The following is a 19066-nucleotide window of genomic DNA, read 5'->3' as shown; positions in this document are numbered from 1 at the left end:
AAACCCTGCGTAAGTAATGGGTGCAGTCAATGGTATGCTGTCCTTTATTGTAAGATGATCCGAGTACATAAGTAAAGCCATCTTCCTGCTGTTGTAGAGCCTTCCTGAGAGAGCATTTGGGGCACTCTGTACAGATTTGATCTCCTTTGTAAGGAATGATCTCCGTACCACAGATAAGGGTGATGGTAACATGAGGATAGAGTGAATAAGCTGAGTGTTTAATCTGTGGAGCTGTGAGAGATGAAGAAATTGTGATGTTGAAACACGAGGAGTGGCAGCGATCACTTATTTCCAAAAGAGACATTGACAGGGAGAGAAATTCTTTACTTTACCCAGGATTGATTGGTTTGATTTATTATCACGTGTATCTCAGTACAGGGAAACACTTTATTTATGAGCAGTGGAGGAAGATCATAGTAAACATGGCCAGACAGATCATAGGGTGGAAATAGATTTGGACAGAGTAAGGCATACAAGTTACCCTGAATAGGACGTGCACTAGACAAGATCAACATGAACAAGATCAGCATTATTTGAAATTAGAGCATCCATTCATCAGTCTAACATGGCCTTCCTAATAGTTTATTTGCCTAAATTAACTCTCGCCTCTTTATTGTGCAGTCGGTGTGTGAACCCTGTACTGAACGTCAGGTTATTCACAATCCCCAACAGCAGCCACAATACCTTCCATCTGAAACAGATATCCATTCCCATCAGCTTCCACCCTACATAGAGAACACCAGGCTCTCTTCGCAGAGATTAAAGATGCCTTCTTGAGACTTCACACAAGACATATGTCTTCCCTGCTCACCACTAGAAAACCACGTTAAAGTCCCACATGTGTATCATGAGCAACGGAGCCAGGAGGAACAACGTGGAACAGTCTGTCTGTGCAGCTTCTGCTCCACTTGTTTATCATGTTAGAGCATCATTTAGGAGACACTTAAGACTGCCGATGCTGGAGATCAGAGTAGAGTTTCGATTGCTGGAAAAGCACAGCAGGTCAGGCAGCATCCGAGGACCAGGAGAATCGACGAATTGGGGATAAGACATTCATCAGGAATCAGCATCAATTACCACATTCTGCCCCCGTGTAAGTGCATTGAGATGGGAATGGCCTCCTGCTGTTCCTGTATAAGTGACTCACGGGAGTGATTGGCTTCTTCCTCGTCCAATTGGACAGAGCCAAGGGCCTGACTGGGTTACCCCTGGTTCCTGTTTGACAACTCGATGTACTGTCAAGTGTGATGGTGCTGCAGCGTTAAGAGGTTATTTTGTCCAGGTTTCTTTTAAGAGAGAGATTGCATGGTCATCACAAAGCTGGCTAGTTAAGACTACTTGAGTAACAGCTAGGGAGACCTTGTGTTTATTTTAATGCAGCCTGAATGGGTGTGGCCAGCTCTTACAGATGAGGATCTCTGTGTTTTGGTTTCTCAGTAACATCAGAAACTATTGGGGTCTCCAAAGAGTTGGAAGCTTCAGTGGATGTCTCCTGGTTGCTACTCTCTCTGAATATTCTCTTAATTCTGTTTTTAATTCCTGGATTGGAGAAATATTTGTGACATTCTGTGTCTGAATATTCCTTTTTGCCAAGGGCTGTGTTTATTGGATTTTACTATATTGGAACACTTCATTATTAATAGTTCCTAGATCTATTATTCTGTTAATCTGTCCAATAGAATTACGTTATTCTAAATTCCTCTTTCTGTGGAGTTATTTCTTCTTTCGTGTTGAAATAGATGGTATTTTGCTTCCCACCGAGTAGTTTGACCAGTCACATTGCATCTGGAACAGACACTTTACATTTCATTTAAAATAAGAAAACAAAAAAGTCTAGGCTATTGCCGTCAAATATTTTCGAGGGGTTCTGTTGTGGTCCATCATACTAGACTCCTTCTCTTCCTGAGTAATAGGCTGGAGGCACTGAATGGGCTATCCCTGTTCTTCTCCAATCATGTCAATGGGCTGAATGACTTCCTCATATTCCTGTGAAACCAGCGTTAGGAGCTGAATGAACTCTTATTTTATTGTGGCAATGCGCAGTGTCAGGCAGTGCTGGTAGATGAATGTTACAGATACTTTAACAGCACAAGCCTGAATGGAGCCTGGGTCTTGCTGCACATGGACACAGACCACTTCAGGAGCTGACGGGGGCGTCAAATTATTCAGAACATTGTGGAATCTTCAGTAACCATCCCCACTTCTGTTCTTATGGTGGGGAGGGTGAGGGTGGGGAGACATTGATGAAGCAGCTAAAGATGTTTGTGAAGAGGAAGATACTCTGAGGATCTCCCACAGAGGTGACCCAGGACAGAGATGATGAACATCTTCCTTTGTGCCATGTTTGACACCAAACACTGGAGAGTTTACTCTGATTCCCATTAAGTCCAGCTCCTTAGTGTCAACAGAAGTCAACCACTGCCTTGATATCGGGGTCAGTAATTTTTATCTAATCCCTTGTCTCAACCTCTTTTGTTCGCAACAATAAGCCATGATATAGGAGCAGCAAGTGTTTTCTTCAAACAGGTGGTATTGAATGTCAGGATTTCTCTTCTCAAGAGTGTTCGGGAAGCTCGATGACTGAAAGTATTTGAAGAGGAAATAGATGGATATTGACCTGTCAGAGAGGTGAGGGCTATGAAGAGTTGGGTATGAAAGAGGATTTGAGGCTAGGAGCAGATCAGTCATGATCTTAGTGAAGGGCAAGGCAGGATTGGGGAATGAACGACATGCCCCTGTTTCTGATGTTTTCACATTCTGTTATTGGAAAGTTAATGAGTGTTATTTTTATGAATGTTCTGGTATTGTATATTGCAGTCAGGGCGACCAGATGATTTTGTGAGCCATCTCTGATGAGGTATGTGGGCTGTATTCTCAGTGAAGCTGGGTCTACAACATTACCAACAGATGGAGCACAAGCTGCACATAGGGGAAGCTTTCTAAAGAAAGATGAGGGACCTCTTTCATGCCTCGTCTGGGTTTTCCAATTACGTTTCCCAAATCACCTCAAAGCGTGTGGGACAGTCTTGAGGGACTGAATGGTCTCCTTTGTTTCTGTGCACCAGGTTATAGGAGTAAGTGGCCGCCAACTGTTCCTGTCTAGCAGGTATGAGGGGCTGAATGGAACAGAGGAACATGGGACTGAGGAGCAGGAGTGGGTTATTAGATACTTTGAGCCTTCTCCGCCAGGCAGTAAGATTGTGGCTGATCAGGTTGGGGTCTCAGCCCAACTTTCCTGTCTGTATCCCATTATCCGTGACTCACTTCCCTGTCAAATATTTAACTCATGCAGCTTTCAATCAATGTGAACATAGAGGCACGATAAACTTCCATTGAAGAGAATTCCCACTTGAAATGTACTTTCAGAATTATTCATCATCCCTCATAGAATCAGAGAGTCATGCAGAACGGAAACAGACCCGTTCGTCCAATCTGTTCACACCGATCAGATATCAAATCTGATCCAGTCCCATTTGCCAGCATTTGGCCAATATTCCTCCTCTTTCAGATACTTTTTAAATGTGCGATTGTAACCGCCTTCAGCACTTCCTCTGACAGCACTTTCTGTACACACACCACTCTCTGTGTGAAACATTTACCTTCATAAACCTTCTAAATCAATTCCCCCTCACCTTCAACCTATGCTGTCTTGTTCTGGACTCCCCTGTCCTGGGGAGCAGAACGTGGCTGTTCAGAATACCCATGCCCCTGATGGTTTTATAAACCTCTATAATGTCACCCTTCAGCCTCTGACACTCCAAGGGGAAACACCTCAAACTAATCAATCTCGCTCTAAAGTTCAAACTACCAGTCCTGGAACATCCGTGTCAGTCAATTCTGCAGAAAACCGAGTTGTACGCAGATTTTAAAAGTGGCCTCACCAACATCCTGTACAGATGCAACATGCCACCACAACTCCTATACTCAATGCTCTGACTGATTAATGCAAATGTGCCAAATGTGTTCTGCACCACACTGTCTACCTGCGACTCGACTTTCAAGGAACAATGCATCTGCAGCCCTATGCCCCTTTGTTTCACAACATGCCCCAGGACCTGACAATGAAGTATATAATGTCTGCCCTGATTTGCCTTCCCAAAATGCAAAGCTTCATATTTATCTAAATTAAACTTCATTTGTTACTCCTTGCCCCTTTGTCCCATTTAATTGCGGTCTTGTACTCTGAGATAATCTACTACACCATCTTTCTGATGTCATCTGTAACTTTACTATTGCCCCAATATTCACATCTAAATCCTTTACATAAATGATGAAATGCAGTGAACTCAGTACTGATTCTTACAGCACACTGCTGCTCACAAGCCTCCAGGCTGAAAAATAACACTCTTCATTCAAGCCATTTGTGACTAACTTCTTCTGTATCTTATGTGACTGAAACTTACTAATCTGTCTACTAATAAGAATGAAATACTAGCTATGAAGACAGGCTGAGTAGGTTAGGTTTATTTTCACTAGATAAAAGAAGATTGAGGGGGCACCTGATTAATGTTTGCAAAATCACGAAGGTTATAGACAGGGTGGATAGAGACAAGGTTTTTTCCCAGGTTGAAGGAATGAATAACGAGAGGTTGTGCTTTCAAGGTGAGAGGTGGAATGTTTAAAGGGGATACACGTGGTAAGTACTTCACACAGAGAGTGGTGGGCGTTTGAAACGCATTGCTTGCAGAGGTGGTAGAGGCAGGCACGGTCGATTCATTTAAGATGCGTCTGGACAGATGCATGAGTAGGTGGGGAGCAGAGGAAGAAAGATGCTTAGAAATTGACCTACAGATTGAGACAGTACACTTGGATCGTCTCAGACTTTGGGGGCGAAGGGCCTGTTCCTGGGCTGTAAATTTTCTTTGGTCTTTTTCTTTAAATGAACACCTTGCTGAAGTCTATATAGACAATGTCTACCAAACTGCCTTCATCAATCTTCTTTGTCACCTCTTCAAAAAACTCAACCAAATTACTGAGACATGATTTCCCATTCAGAAAGCCACATTGTCTACCCCAATCAGCTCTTGCCTTCCCAAATGTATGTAAATGCTATCCCTCAGAATCCCCTCCAACAACTTACCCACCACTGACATCAGGCTCACCGGTCTATAGTTCCTTGTCTTTTTGGGTCACTGTTTCCTTTTCTAATCCCACTCCTCCACTGCTCACAACAAATGTTAAATGTAACCAGGTCGGTGATATGGCCGATGATATTGGTCTCACACTGGGTCAGGGTCAGTTTTAGGAACAAGTCAGGCTAGTTTCTTTAATCTGCTAAAACAACATGTTTATGATCCAGAGCAATGTTACTCAAACTATGATGAAAAGATGAATGGCAAACTGTTTGTTTATTGCAAGTATATAACCAATATTTCCCTTTATAAAAACACTGACACACACCCACAATCTCTGCAATTTTAACTTGAACGAACTTTGTCCAGATATTGTTGGAACTCATGACAAAAGGAAAATTTGTGAGATTGTCCAAAACATTATTCTGCTTCTGAAGATATTGTACTCACACATGCTGCTAGCAATGGGATTTCATCCCGGGAGAGTTTGGATTTGGCTGAATTCCCTTTGCTTTCGGCAGTGAGTAAATTCAAGTGAATTCTGGTTAGAGATCACCCAAAGGGTAGTACGGTGGTTAGCACTGCTGCCTCACAGCACCAGGGACTTGGGGTCGATTCCGGCCTTGGGTGACCGTCTGTGTGGAGTTTGCACATTCTCCCCTTGTCTGTATGAGCTTCTAATGGGTGATCCAGTTTCCTACCACAAACTGTTTAGGGTCAGTGGATTGGTCATGCTAAATTGTCTGTCGTGTTCAGGGAATTCTAGGTGATGTGGAATATTCAGGGGTAAATATAGGGAAATGGGTTGGGAAGGTTGGTATGGACTTGTTGGGTCGAAGGGCCTATTTCAACACTGCAGGGATTCCATAAAAATAAGAAAGGTAATGATGACTGGAGAGGTTTTTTTTTAGCTTGCACACATTGCTGTGATGAGGAACAATGAAGGAGAGAGAGTGCAATAGGCTATTCCTTCTCAGGCAGATTACATTTTCTCCCTCTCTGAGTTGAATCACACAGTAATGTCATCCTCTCCCATATTGGACCTTACCAGGTCTCCTTGTACATTGTCCAAACTATGTCTCCATCACATTCCCTGCTCCCTGTCAGTGCATCATTGCTGCTGTCATACACAGAGCCATACACTTCGCAGAAAATGGTCTCGGTCAATTTGAAGATATGGTTATATGTCCCTGCGTCATTAAAAAATAAAAATGTTTAATTTATTCAGAATACCTGTGTTAAACTGAATGCATTTTTAAAAGAAATACAGAAATTGCTGGAAAAGCTTGCCAGGTCTCTCAGTACCCAGATGCTGTAGTTGTACCAGCCTCCACCACTTCCTCTGGCAGCTCATTCCATCCGCACACCACCCTCTGTGTGAAATGGTGCCCTTTAGGCCTCCTCAAATCCTTTCCCCTTTCACTTTCCCTCTAGTTTTGGATGTCCCTAACCTGGGGAAAAACCCCTGACTACTCACCCTATCTATGGCCATTTTGATTTTATAAACCTTTACGGCTGCAAAATGTGACCCCAACCAACACGAATGTCTGTACTTTCAGTCATCCTGGGCCTAAATTCTGAAATGCAATACTGACACCTCTTCCTTCTCCATCAAGTCCCAATTCTAAATCCATTTTAATCAGTTTGTTCACATGTATCCGGAGACACCTCTGTGGGCTTTAAACCTAGACGTTTGTGCCCGGAGGTAGGGACACTAGCATCACTCAGCAATACGCATAAAGCTGTCACAATATTTTCCTGTGTGTTTGTTCATCAGACTGTCCTGACATGCTGGGACATATCTCTGCAACAGGCTGAACTTGAATCCAGTCCTTCTAGCCCAGAGCTAGGAACACTGCCACCCAAGTTCAGGAATTGGAATCAAATCCAGAGCTCTGGATATGAGACAGGGACACTATCCACCACACTACCATACCCAGATTTTGGGTCATATTTTAGTGCCCACTTTCAGCTTGGTGTGGATTTACTACAATCAGGTTACCATTAATGAATTACAAACAACACTTTGTATTATTAAACAAATGCAAGATATTTGTCTCAACTGTTGGATATTGAGTGTACATACTGTGCCATCAAAATTCACTATAAACATCTTTAATTGCTATTATCTGTGGTCTGCAATATTAAGGAAAGAAATCCTGCAGACACACTCTGCCCAATGAAGGGTCTCAAATAGATATTTATTACTGAACACTAGAGACGAAGGAAGAGCTTAATTTCTGACCCCAAAACACCGATCACAGTTCCCCAACTCTAACGTGCGACTCCCCTTTTCCTGGCCGCTGATTACTGTCCAGCCTCTCCTCCCCACTGACTGTGTCTGCAATCTGTCCCTCCTCCCCCTAACCACACAAGGCAAACCAAGCTCAGGGTTTTTGTGAAAAGCAAGGCCGGAGTGTGCAGGCCTCCTGGAGAGGAATGGGCATTTTAAAATTGAAGGGGGCGGGTGAGGTGACAGTAATATCACTCACTGGGCTGAGGGGTCACTGATGGAGTTTAGTTTGGATTAATGCGAGGTATTGGATTTGGTAAATCAAACAACAGCAGGACCGATACAATTAAAAGTAGGGTCTTTGGCAGTGCTGTAGTACAGAAACCTAGGCCGTCAGGTTTAATTCTTTAAAATTTGCATCTCGTATAGATAGTGTGGTTAAGAAGGTGTTTAACACTCATCTTCCTAGGACAGACCTTTGAGTATCGGAATTGGGATGTCATGTTGTGGTTGTACAGGACATTGGTGAGACATCTGTGTCCAGTTTGGTCATCCTGCCCGCTCATTCCATTGGCACACCACCCTCTGGGTGAAAAAGCTGCCCCTTAGGTCACTTTTAAATGTTTCCCCTCTCACCTTAAGCCTATGTTCTCTAGTTTTGGACTCCCCGTACCCTTAGAAAATACCTTGACTATTCACTTTGATATTACTGACGTTGATATTATTAAGCTGGAGAGGATTGAGAAGAAATTAACCTGGATGTGGCTGGGAAAGGAGGGAGTGACCGATAAGGAGAGGCTGGATCTGCTGGAACTTTTTTCACTGAAGGATATGAGATTAAGCAGTAACTTTACAGAGATTTATAAAATAATGAGGGTTACAGAGATGCTGAAGGACTGATGTCTTTTCTCTAGAGTTTAGGATTCAAAACTGAGGTAATTTTAAGGTACGAGGAAAAACGTTTTACGAAAGTCATGAGAGGTAATTATGTTAGACAGAAGCTGGCTTGTGTGTGGAATGAACTTCCAGAGGAAGTGGTGAAAGCAGGGACAGTTACAATGTTTAAAGGACATTTAGATCAGTACATGGATAAGACATCAGTTTGGATGGTGCTGTGAGCAGCTGCCCTCTCCCTCCCCATCACTGAATGAATTCCTGTTGGTTTTCACCCTCTGCCAATGCCTGTGCAGTGGCTTGTGGAGGCCAGCAGAGGGTGGCATTGTAGCACTTTAAGCACCACAGAGACTGCCAGACATGCCCCACAAAGAGACACACAGATATACACACGGGGATGGTGAGGGCACGGCGTGAAGCTCATCTGGTAACTTAAATGAAACATAAAAAATGCTCAATTCACCTCGTAAACTGTTAAAATATGAGGGACAGAGAACACCCAAATTCCACTGTTTAAATAAAAACATCTATTTAATTCTTTTCACTCTGAAAGTGAACATTTTACATCAACTGTGCACAACTCTGGGACCCTCTTTCTCTTAACTGCTTATTACCCGACTCCAGCTCTATAGCAATATATTGTTTCTGGGTCTGCCATCGTCTCATATCACAGGTGCTTGGCAGCTCTCAGTTCAGAACAGCATTCCCTCTCTCTTGAAGGTACAGTACACATCAGTCCTTCATCACATTATACCCTGATGAAGATCGATAAGTGGGACCTATCCAGGTTTCTTTTGTTCTGTGGTTTGTCAATATTTCATCTACTCTGTCTCGTATATGGTAGGATTTTTGTTGCTCATTGACAGCATGTCAACTCTGTCCGTGAGAATATATCAGTATTTCACTTGCTCATACTCGTGTGTGAGGGGCAGGATTTCAGTTGTTTCATGGGGACTGTGACACTATAACAATCTCAATGTTTGTAGATGGCACCAAACCTGGAAGAACTCTGAAGTCTATGGAGGAGAGTGTGGGACTGTAACAGGACAGTGACACGTTGATGTAGTGTTCAGGTTTATGGCAGATGGGGATCAATGCAGAGCTGTGTGAGGTGAGGCACTTTGGTAGGAATGACAATGAACGGCAGTTTAAAGCAGGCTGTGCCATTATAAAGGGGCTGCAGGAAAAGAGAGCGCTGGGTGTATATGAGCACAGATTGTTGAATATATCAGGACAAGTGGGGAGAGCAGTAACTATCAGAGACTAGTTTCAGTATCTGAGCTGTTTACAGGGGGAGGTGTAGGAGGGAGTCTCCATGCTCCCTTCCTGGGAGGTGGTGGTGACGATGTGTTGTGAGCCCACCCTCCTGCCGACTGAGACTGTGGGGATTCCATTTGTACCAGCTCGACACAAAAGGGAGATGGCATCAGGGCCACGGCTTCTAAGTTGTGCCGGGGGGAAACAGAGCTGCCATTGGGTTTAAAGTGAGAATTGCCCTTCACTGAACATTGCTCCTTACTCGGTCGGTGGGACGTGGATGTTTCAGAATCTCCACACGAGGCGTCCTGGTCCTCTTCGGCTCGTACCAGGGTCCTCCCCACATGGCGGGGGGAGGGGGGGAGGGAACGGATATCGGGCACTCCACTACCCGGATAGGCCTTCCCTGTCCTATTCCAGGCTGTTTCTCCTGTAATGAGATAAAGGGAGGGAGGGAGGGAGTATGGGAGTGGGTGGCCCTGCTGTTAGTGTTAGTGTCGGTGGAGGACAGGTTCATGGTGAGGTGTCCGGAGGGAGTCAGTCCACAGGGTTGTATCCATGCAGTGTATTAATGTGTGTGGGGGTTTAAACTGGAGGGGGAGAGAGAGAGAGAGAGAGAGAGAGAGAGAGAGAGAGAGAGAAAGAGAGAGACAGAGAAGGTGCTGCATGCGGCAGTGAGAGTGGTGGACCATGAGCCTTGTTCGGGGGTCTCTGCTATAACAGATATAAAGTGTGAGGGAGCAGAGAGAATACAGTGACCCTTATCCTGACAGACCGGGGAAGGTTATTGATGCTTGTCCTGTATTACTGGGCATTTCCTCAGACAGCAGATACTGCACTGAGCTGGGTGGGGAGCTCAGACCATGCTCGGGGGGTCTGGTGGTGTGATCCCTCTGGGAAGGGAATGGTCCCCCTGTGCTAGCCCATTCACCAGGATCTCCGTGCCCCTGTCGACAAACCGTGGTGTAATTACCCCTTATCTGCCATGCTTAGGGTAAACCGTGCAGGGCAGCTACCAACAGAGAAAGCTCAACCGTGTGCCCAGTGGCCTTTTAAAGATGGCGCCAGTGTCATGAATCATGGAATATCCAGGGGCACCCGGGCGATGGTGAGTACCTCCAGCCATATTGGGTGGGAAAATCGTGCTGGTATTGAATGAGGCGGACACCATGGGGTAGGGTGCGTAGTTCATGAGGTGAGTTCGATAAGATAGCACCAGGAAACTAGCTCGGCCTAGTGTAGATGATCCCTCTGTCACAGTCAATGGAAATGGCACTGAGACAAATAATTGTTAGATTTAGCTCAATGGGTCAAAGACTCTGCTGACCCTACGCCCAGATACAAAGCTGCAGAACAAATTCTCATCCAAAACTGCATCATCTGAACTCCCATCAATATGCTGTTCACCTACCATTCCTGGAAACACTGGCTGATGTTACATGATGCTGTTAAAATGTTTTCATTTCTGCATTCTGAAACTTGGGAACACATCCTTCCACAACACTGTCTCTCAGTCTCCCCCACTCTGCCTATTTCCCATACCCCTCCCATTTGTTATTGTTTAAACTGATTCACCCTCCATCTCTGTATCTCTCTGGCAGTGATGTTCACACCCACAGCACCCCCTTGTCAGGGCACAATAGAGAGTTGGAGCTGGAAATGGATGGGAGCTGCACATCCTGTCACTTCCAGCATGGGCTGCAAGTTTCCCCACACTGGGCAGGGATCGAACACAGTGTTACAGACCAATGCACTGGGTTGGTGTACACAGTCCTACGTTCTGGGAGGGTGACTGCTCCTGGGTTACAGATCAATGTACTGGGGTGGGGTACACAGTGCTACATGCTGGGAGGGTGACTGCTACTGGTTTACACATCAATGCACTGGGGTGGCGTACAAAGTGAAACATGCTGGGAGGGTAACTGCTCCTGGTTTACAGATCAATGCACTGGGGTGGGGTACACAGTCCTACATGCTGGGAGGGTAAATGCTCCTGGTTTACAGATCAATGCACTGGGGTGGGGTACACAGTCGTACATGCTGGGAGGGTAACTGCTCCTGGGTTACAGATCAATGCACTGGGGTGGTGTACACAGTCCTACATGCTGGGAGGGTAACTGCTCCTGGGTTACAGATCAATGCACTGGGGTGGGGTGCACAGTCCTACATTTTACAGATTTACAGATTAATCCTGGTTTACAGATAAATTCACATGTGACCACTGCACAGGTCGCTGTGCTGGTCAGACTATCTGGTTGAGGTTTATAGATAATGTCCTGTTGTGGTCTGCACAGCTCCCGGTGCTGGACAAATATCTAATCTTGCTTTATAGATCAATGAACTGCTGTGGTCTGCACTTGTCACCGCGCTGGACAGACATGTGATGTGGCATTATAGATCAATGCCCTGATCTGATCTGCACAGTATTCCACTCTGTACAGATTGCTGGGTTGTACTGAGCAGGACACTGGCCTGGTCTGTACAGTGTTCCACAGTGAACAGATATCTCCTCTGGGTGTATGGTGTCTGGGCTGGTTCTGTGAGGTGGATTGAGAATGTGGTATATCGCACCCTTTCAGCTGATCTGGCGATGCGTTTAGTTCCCATTCCTTCTCTCACCCCATTAATGTTACAGTATGTCCAAGCACAGTACATCATGTTGGTGGGGTGGGTAGGGGGGAAAGGTGATGGACAGGTCAAGGGGTTACCCGGAACATTCTGTTCCCAACATTCTATAACTGACATTTCCCAGAACGTTCTGTTCCCAACATTCTATAACTGACATTCCCGGAACGTTCTGTCGCTGACATTCTTTCACTGCCATTTCCCAGAACATTCTGTCCCTGACATTCTATAACTGCCACTCCCCGGAACGTTCTGTCCCCGACATTCTATAACTGACACTCCCCGGAACGTTCTGTCCCCGACATTCTATAACTGACATTCCCCAGAACGTTCTGTCCCTGACATTCTATTACTGTCATTCCCCGGAACGTTCTGTCCCCAACATTCTATAACTGCCATTCCCCGGAACATTTTGTCCCCAACATTCTATAACTGACATTCCCCAGAACGTTCTGTCCCTGACATTCTATAACTGACATTGTTTGTGAACGGCCGGACGTCAGTGAATTGAACAAATGATAAGATCCCGAGGGAAGAGATCCCGTTCCAGGGAGAAGGAGACACTGTTCCGAAGGCCCCTCAAGCAGTTAAAGGGGGGAATACATTTTCCCTGCGTTTATATTTCTCCACGACACAGGATCGACCACAATTTAGACCAAAATACAGAAATTCCCAAAATCCGTTTGTCTTCTTGAAAGTGGGAGATAATCCTTCAGGACAGCAACGTTTCCACCCTCCGTATTAGGAACTGGGAAGGAGTGACCTGTGTCTGTTCTCGAGTGATCGAGTGTGTGGGAATGTTCTAGAAACCATCTGTCCTTATGGATGTGTCTCTGTGTGTTTGGGGAGGGAGGGTTTCTGGTGGTTTATGTCACATTTTTGTCAGTAATTCCGACCTTCCCATTTGTTATTCCAGCTCCAATTATTTTAATAAATCCCTGAATACAGGGACACATTTGAAAATATCACTGTGTCCCCAATCAAACAGTCCCTTTGCCTCCAGGCTGATGGATAATGGGTTTGTTTTCCTTCCTCACAGTTAACGTAGTGACCATCTACGTCCTGCTTTATAAAGATTGTGGATTGTCTCCATGTGTCAGACGTTACCTGGGGGCCATGGCAGCGGCGGATCTCCTGGTCATTATCCTCGACCTGATCCTGAGACACATTCCTATTGTTTTTCAGGATCAGTTTTATTTCCTGAGGTACTCCGTCCCCGTGTGTAATATCCACGCCGTCCTGCTTTATGCAGCCACTGACTGCTCTGTCTGGTTCACCGTCACTTTCACCTTTGATCGGTTTGTGGCCATTTGTTGCCAGAAGTTGAAAAGTAAATATTGCAGTGAGAAAACAGCGGCTGTGGTTCTGGGAGCAGTGACTGTGCTGAGCTGTTTAAAGAACATTTTCTGGTATTTTATTCTCACGGCTCGGTATTGGCTGGTGAACGCCCCCTGGTTTTGTGATGTAACAGACGCTATTCGATTCTCCAGTGTCTGGGTCACAATCGAGTTCCTCCACCAGATTCTAACCCCGTGTGTCCCATTTCTCCTGATTGTGCTGCTCAATGTTCTCACCGTCAGACACATTTTAGTGACCAGCAGAGCCCGCAGGAGACTCCACGCTCACACCAATGGAGACGCTCATTCTGACACTGAAATGAGAAACCGAAAAAAATCCATCATTTTACTGTTTGTGATCTCGGCCAATTTCATCCTGTTATGGTCAGCGTTCATGCTGTATTCTATATGGGGCCGGATGTTGTTTATTGGGTATTACTCTGTGTATCTCCATCCCTTTGTTCAGGAAATGGGCTTCATGCTGCAGCTCCTCAGTTGCTGCACAAACACCGCGATTTATGCCGTGACCCAGACTAAGTTCAGGCAGCACCTGAAGAATGTGATGAAATATCCCTTCACCCAAATCCATCCATCCATCAAACTCCCTCATTAATCACACCATCCGGGATTTTCTCATTTCAGTTCAGTGTTTCAGCGATGGAGCAGCCTTTCGCTATGGTAACAGACTGAGGGTAGATCTGGTTTGTCCATCCTTATCCCACAGGGGGGGTTACAGGGAAACATTTCAATATTTCTCACAACTCAGGGGCCAGTGAGAAATGGCACCATCCCACTGACTGTATCCATCACTTCCATTTGTAAACAATAAAAATGTTGATTAAAGCGTGCCGAGCAGCAGAGTGACCGATGTCGTTGTGTGTCTTTGTGTTGGAGAAGCTGAGCTGGAGAGAGACAGACTCAGCCCCAAGTCCTGGGCCTCAGGGAAGGGGAGGGCACCGCACCCTAAACTCAGGAGCTAGGTTTAACTCCCTCTGATCCCCCCCCTCCAACCTGACCTCCCCATTTCCTGTCGTGAGTGGGACAGGATTTCAGTTGTTTCATGGGGACTACCCTCCTCCCAAATCTCTGGATCAGAGGGAGAGGGACGGGTCAGGGAGACAGATTGCATCAGAGAGGAGGGGGGGGGGCAGGAGGGAAAGAGATTTAGTCAGAGAGAAACAGAGGGAGGTGGGGAGAAAGAGAGACTGAGGTAGGGGGATCGAGAGTGAGAGAAGTGGAGAGAGAGTGAAGGAGCAGGGAGAGACAGAGAGAGCGAGAGGCAAGGGAGAGCTAAGGTGAGGAAGAGAGAGAGAAATAGGGGAGGACATAATGAGAGAAGGGTCAGAGAGTGGGGGACAGAGAGAGAGGGTCAGAGAGAGAGGGGGATAGAGAGGGGGGACAGAGAGAGTGGGGAGACAGAAAGAGGGGGGGACATAGAGAGGGATGGGAACGAGAAGGCGGGACGGGGGTGGGGAACAGAGAGGGAGGTCAGAGAGAGGGGGGACAGAGAGGAGAGGGTGGGGATGAGAGGGACGGACCTGGGAGGTACAGAGATGGGGGCAGAGAGAGGGGGAACAGAGAGAGTGGGGACAGGGAGAAGGGGGACAGAGAGTGAATGGGGACAGAGAAACCGGGGGACAGAGAGAGGGGGGGCAGTTAGAGGGGGGCAGAGAGAGGGGTAAAGAGAGACGGGGAGAGAGGGGGCAGACTGAGAGCGCGAGGATATAGAGAAGGGGGACAGAGAGCGGGAAATACAGAAAGGGGGGAGGACAGAGATAGAGAGGGGGACTGAGAGTGGGTCGGGGGGGGGACAGGGAGAGGGCTGGGACCAAGAAGGGGGGGACAGAGAGGGGGACTGAGAGAGGGGGACAGAAAGAAGGGGGTTAGGGAGAGGGGGACAGAGAGAGGAGGACAGAGAGAGGGGAGGACAGAGAGAGGTGGTACAGAGAGAGGGGGACAGAGAGAGGGGGAACAGAGTGGGGTACAGGGAGAAGGGGAGACAGAGAGGGGAGCAGAGAGAGTGGGGACAGTAAGAGAGGGGAGGCAGAGAGACGGGGGCGCAGTAGAGGGTGACAGGTGAACAGAGAAGGTGGGACAGAGAGAGGGGGAAATAGAGAAGGGGACAGAGGGGGCGGACTGAGAGCGGAGGGACAGAGAGAAGGAGGGGCAGAGAGAGAGGGGACTGAGAGAGGGGGACAGAGAGCGGGAGAGACAGAGAGAGTTGGGGGGAACAGAGAGAGTGGGGACAGAGAGAGATGGACAGAGAGCGGGGTGACTGGGGGAAGAGAAAGGGGGACAGAGAGAGGAGGGAACAGAGGGAGAGGGGGTCAGAGAGAGGGGTCCGAGGGGGAAGAGAGAGGGGTGACAGAAAGAGAGTGGGGACAGAGAGATTGGGGACAGAGAGAGGGGGTGCCAGAGAGAGGGGAGAAAGAGAGAGAGGGGAGACGGAGAGAGGGAGGGGCAAAGAAAGAGAGGACAGAGAGAGCGGGGACAGAGAGAAGGGGGACAGAGGGGGGGGGTCAGAGAGAGAGGGGGACAGAGAGAGAGAGGGGGACAAGAGAGTGGGGACAAGAGAGTGGGGGGAGAGAGAGGGTTGAGTGATAGGGGAGAGAGAGGGGGTAGTGAGAGGGGGAAGAGAGGGGGGGGACAGAGAGAGAGGTACAGAGAGAGAGATGGTGGACAGAGTGATGGGGACAGAGAGAGAGAGAGGGACAGAGTGAGAGGGTGACAGAGAGATTGGGGACAGAGTGAAGGGTGACAGAGCGGGAGGGACAGAGAGAGTGGCACAGAGAGACAGTGGGGACAGAGAGAGGGGGGATATTGAGAGAGGGGGACAGGGAAATGGGGGCGAAGAGAGAGGGGGACAGAAAGAGGGGGGTAGAGAGAGCGGGGGAAAGAAAGAGGAGGAAAGAGAGACGGGAACAGAAGGGACGGACAGAGAGAGTGGGGACAGAGAGGGTGGGACAGAGAGAGGGGGACAGAGAGGGAGGGAACAGGGAGAGAGGGGGACAAGAGAGTGGGGGGAGCGAGGTAGGGGACAGATGGGGAGCGAGAGGGGTGCATAGAGAGGGGTCAGAGAGTGGGGGACAGAGAGAGGGGAGACAGAGAGAGGGGACAAAGAGAGGGGGAACAGAGAGAGGGGGGACAGAGTGAAGGGTGACAGAGCGGGAGGGACAGAGAGAGTGGGACAGAGAGAGAGTGGGGACAGAGAGAGGGGGGATATTGAGAGAGGGGGACAGGGAAATGGGGGCGAAGAGAGAGGGGGACAGAAAGAGGGGGGTAGAGAGAGCGGGGGAAAGAAAGAGGAGGAAAGAGAGACGGGAACAGAGGGGGCGGACAGAGAGAGTGGGGACAGAGAGGGTGGGGCAGAGAGAGGGGGACAGAGAGGGAGGGAACAGGGAGAGAGGGGGACAAGAGAGTGGGGGGAGCGAGGTAGGGGACAGATGGGGAGCGAGAGGGGTGCATAGAGAGGGGTCAGAGAGTGGGGGACAGAGAGAGGGGGACAGAGAGAGGGGAGACAGAGAGAGGGGACAAAGAGTGGGGGAACAGAGAGAGGGGGACACAGAGTGGGGGACAGAGAGTGGGGGACAGAGAGTGGGGGACAGAGAGAGGGGACAGAGAGAGGGGACAGAGAGACAGGTCAGAGAGAGGGGGGTACAGAGAGAGGGGGACAAAGAGAGGGGGAACAGAGAGAGGGGGCAGAGAGTGAGGGACAGAGAGAGGGAGACTGAAAGTGGGGGGACAGAGAGAGAGGTGTGGACAGAGAAATGGGGACAGAGGGAGAGGGAGGGACAGAGTGAGAGGGTGACAGAGAGAGTGGGGACAGAGAGGAGGGTGACAGAGCGGTGGGTACAGAGAGGGGGGACAGAGAGAGGGGGCTATTGAGAGAGGGGGGACAGAGAGATGGGGGCGACGAGAGAGGGGGACAAAAAGAGGCGGCAGAGAGAGCGGGGAAAGAAAGAGGAGGAAAGAGAGAGGGGTACAGAGGGAACGGACAGAGAGAGGGTGGGACAGAGAGAGGGTGGGACAGAGAGAGGGTGGGGACAGAGAGAGAGGGGGACAAGAGAGTGGGGGGAGCGAGGTAGGGGAGAGATGGGGAGAGAGAGGGGGGTATAGAGAGAAGGTGGACAGACAGAGGGGGACAGTGAGTGGGGGGACAGAGAGAGAGGGACAGAGAGAGAGTGACAGAGAGAGGGGGACAGAGAGAGAGGGGTGGACAGAGAGGTGGGGACAGAGGGAGAGGGGGACAGAGAGAGAGGGGACGGAGGGGGGAGCAGAGAGAGGGGGGACGGAGGGGGGAGCAGAGAGAGGGGGACAGAGAAGGGGGACAGTGAGGGGGGATACAGAGAGGGGGGACAGAGAGAGGGGGGACAGAGAGGGGAGAGACGGAGAGGTGGACAGAGAGAGGTGGGATGGAGAGAGAGGGGACAGAGAGAGGGGGGCAGAGAGAGGGGGACAGAGAGAGGTGGGACAGAGAGGGGAGGGACGGAGAGGGGGACAGAGAGAGAGGGCAAACAGAGAGAGAGGGCAAACAGAGAGAGAGGGGGGACAGAGAGAGGGGGACAGAGGGGGCTATTGAGAGAGGGGGGACCGAGAGAGAGGGGATAGAGAGAGAAGGGACAGAGGGGGGAAGAGAGAGACGGGGACAGAGAGGGGGACAGAGAGAGGGGGATAGGGAGAGTGTGGAAAGAGAGAGGTGGACAGATGGGGCGGGCTGAGAGCGGGGAGACAGAAAGAAGAAGGGGCAGAGAGAGAGGGGACCGAGAGAGGGATACAGACAGTGGGAGAGGTGAGGGACAGAGAGAGTGGGGGTCACAGAGAGAGGGCGGCAGAGGGGGATAGAGAGAGAGGACAGAGAGGGGGGGACAGAGGAGGGGGACAGAGAGAGGGGAGGGACAGAGAGGGAGAGAGGACAGAGAGAGAGGGGGACAGAGAGAGAGGCGGGGCAGAGAGAGTGTGGGACAGAGAGAGAGGTGGACAAGAGAGTGGGGGGAGAGAGAGTGTGGAGTGATAGGGGATAGAGAGGGGGGTAGAGATAGGGGGAAGAGAGAGAGGGGGACAGAGAGAAGGGTGCAGAGAGTGGGGGCGACAGAGAGAGGTGGACAGAGGTGGTGTACAGAGAGAGAGGGGTGGACAGAGAAATGGGGACAGAAGGAGAGGGAGGCACAGAGTGAGAGGGTTACAGAGAGAGTGGGGACAGAGAGGAGGGTGACAGAGCGGGGGTACAGAGAGGGGGTACAGAGGGGGGGGGGCCAAGAGAGTGGGGGGAGAGAGAGGGTGGAGTGATAGGGGATAGAGAGGGGGGTAGAGATAGGGGGAAGAGAGATAGTGTGGACAGAGAGAATAGGGACAGGGAGGAGGGTGATTGAGAGAGGGGGGACAGACAGAACGGTGACAGGGAGAGGGGGGACAGAGGGGGGGACAGAGAGGGGAGGGACAGAGAGTGGGACAGAGAGAGTGCGAACAGAGAGAGAGAGGGGGGACAGAAAGAGGGGGTGCACGGGGGGGATTGAGAGAGGGAGGACAGAGAGAGGGGACAGAGGGGGGAACAGAGAGGGGAGGGACGGAGAGGGGGACAGAGAGAGAGCGAACAGAGAGGCGGGGTCAGAGAGAGAATGGACGGAGGGGGGAACAGAGAGAGGGGAACA

Source organism: Chiloscyllium punctatum, chromosome 28 (genome assembly GCF_047496795.1).
Source record: "Chiloscyllium punctatum isolate Juve2018m chromosome 28, sChiPun1.3, whole genome shotgun sequence".
Classification (NCBI taxonomy): domain Eukaryota; kingdom Metazoa; phylum Chordata; class Chondrichthyes; order Orectolobiformes; family Hemiscylliidae; genus Chiloscyllium; species Chiloscyllium punctatum.
The sequence above is the reverse complement of the archived record's forward strand: the minus strand, read 5'-3'. Positions refer to the sequence as shown.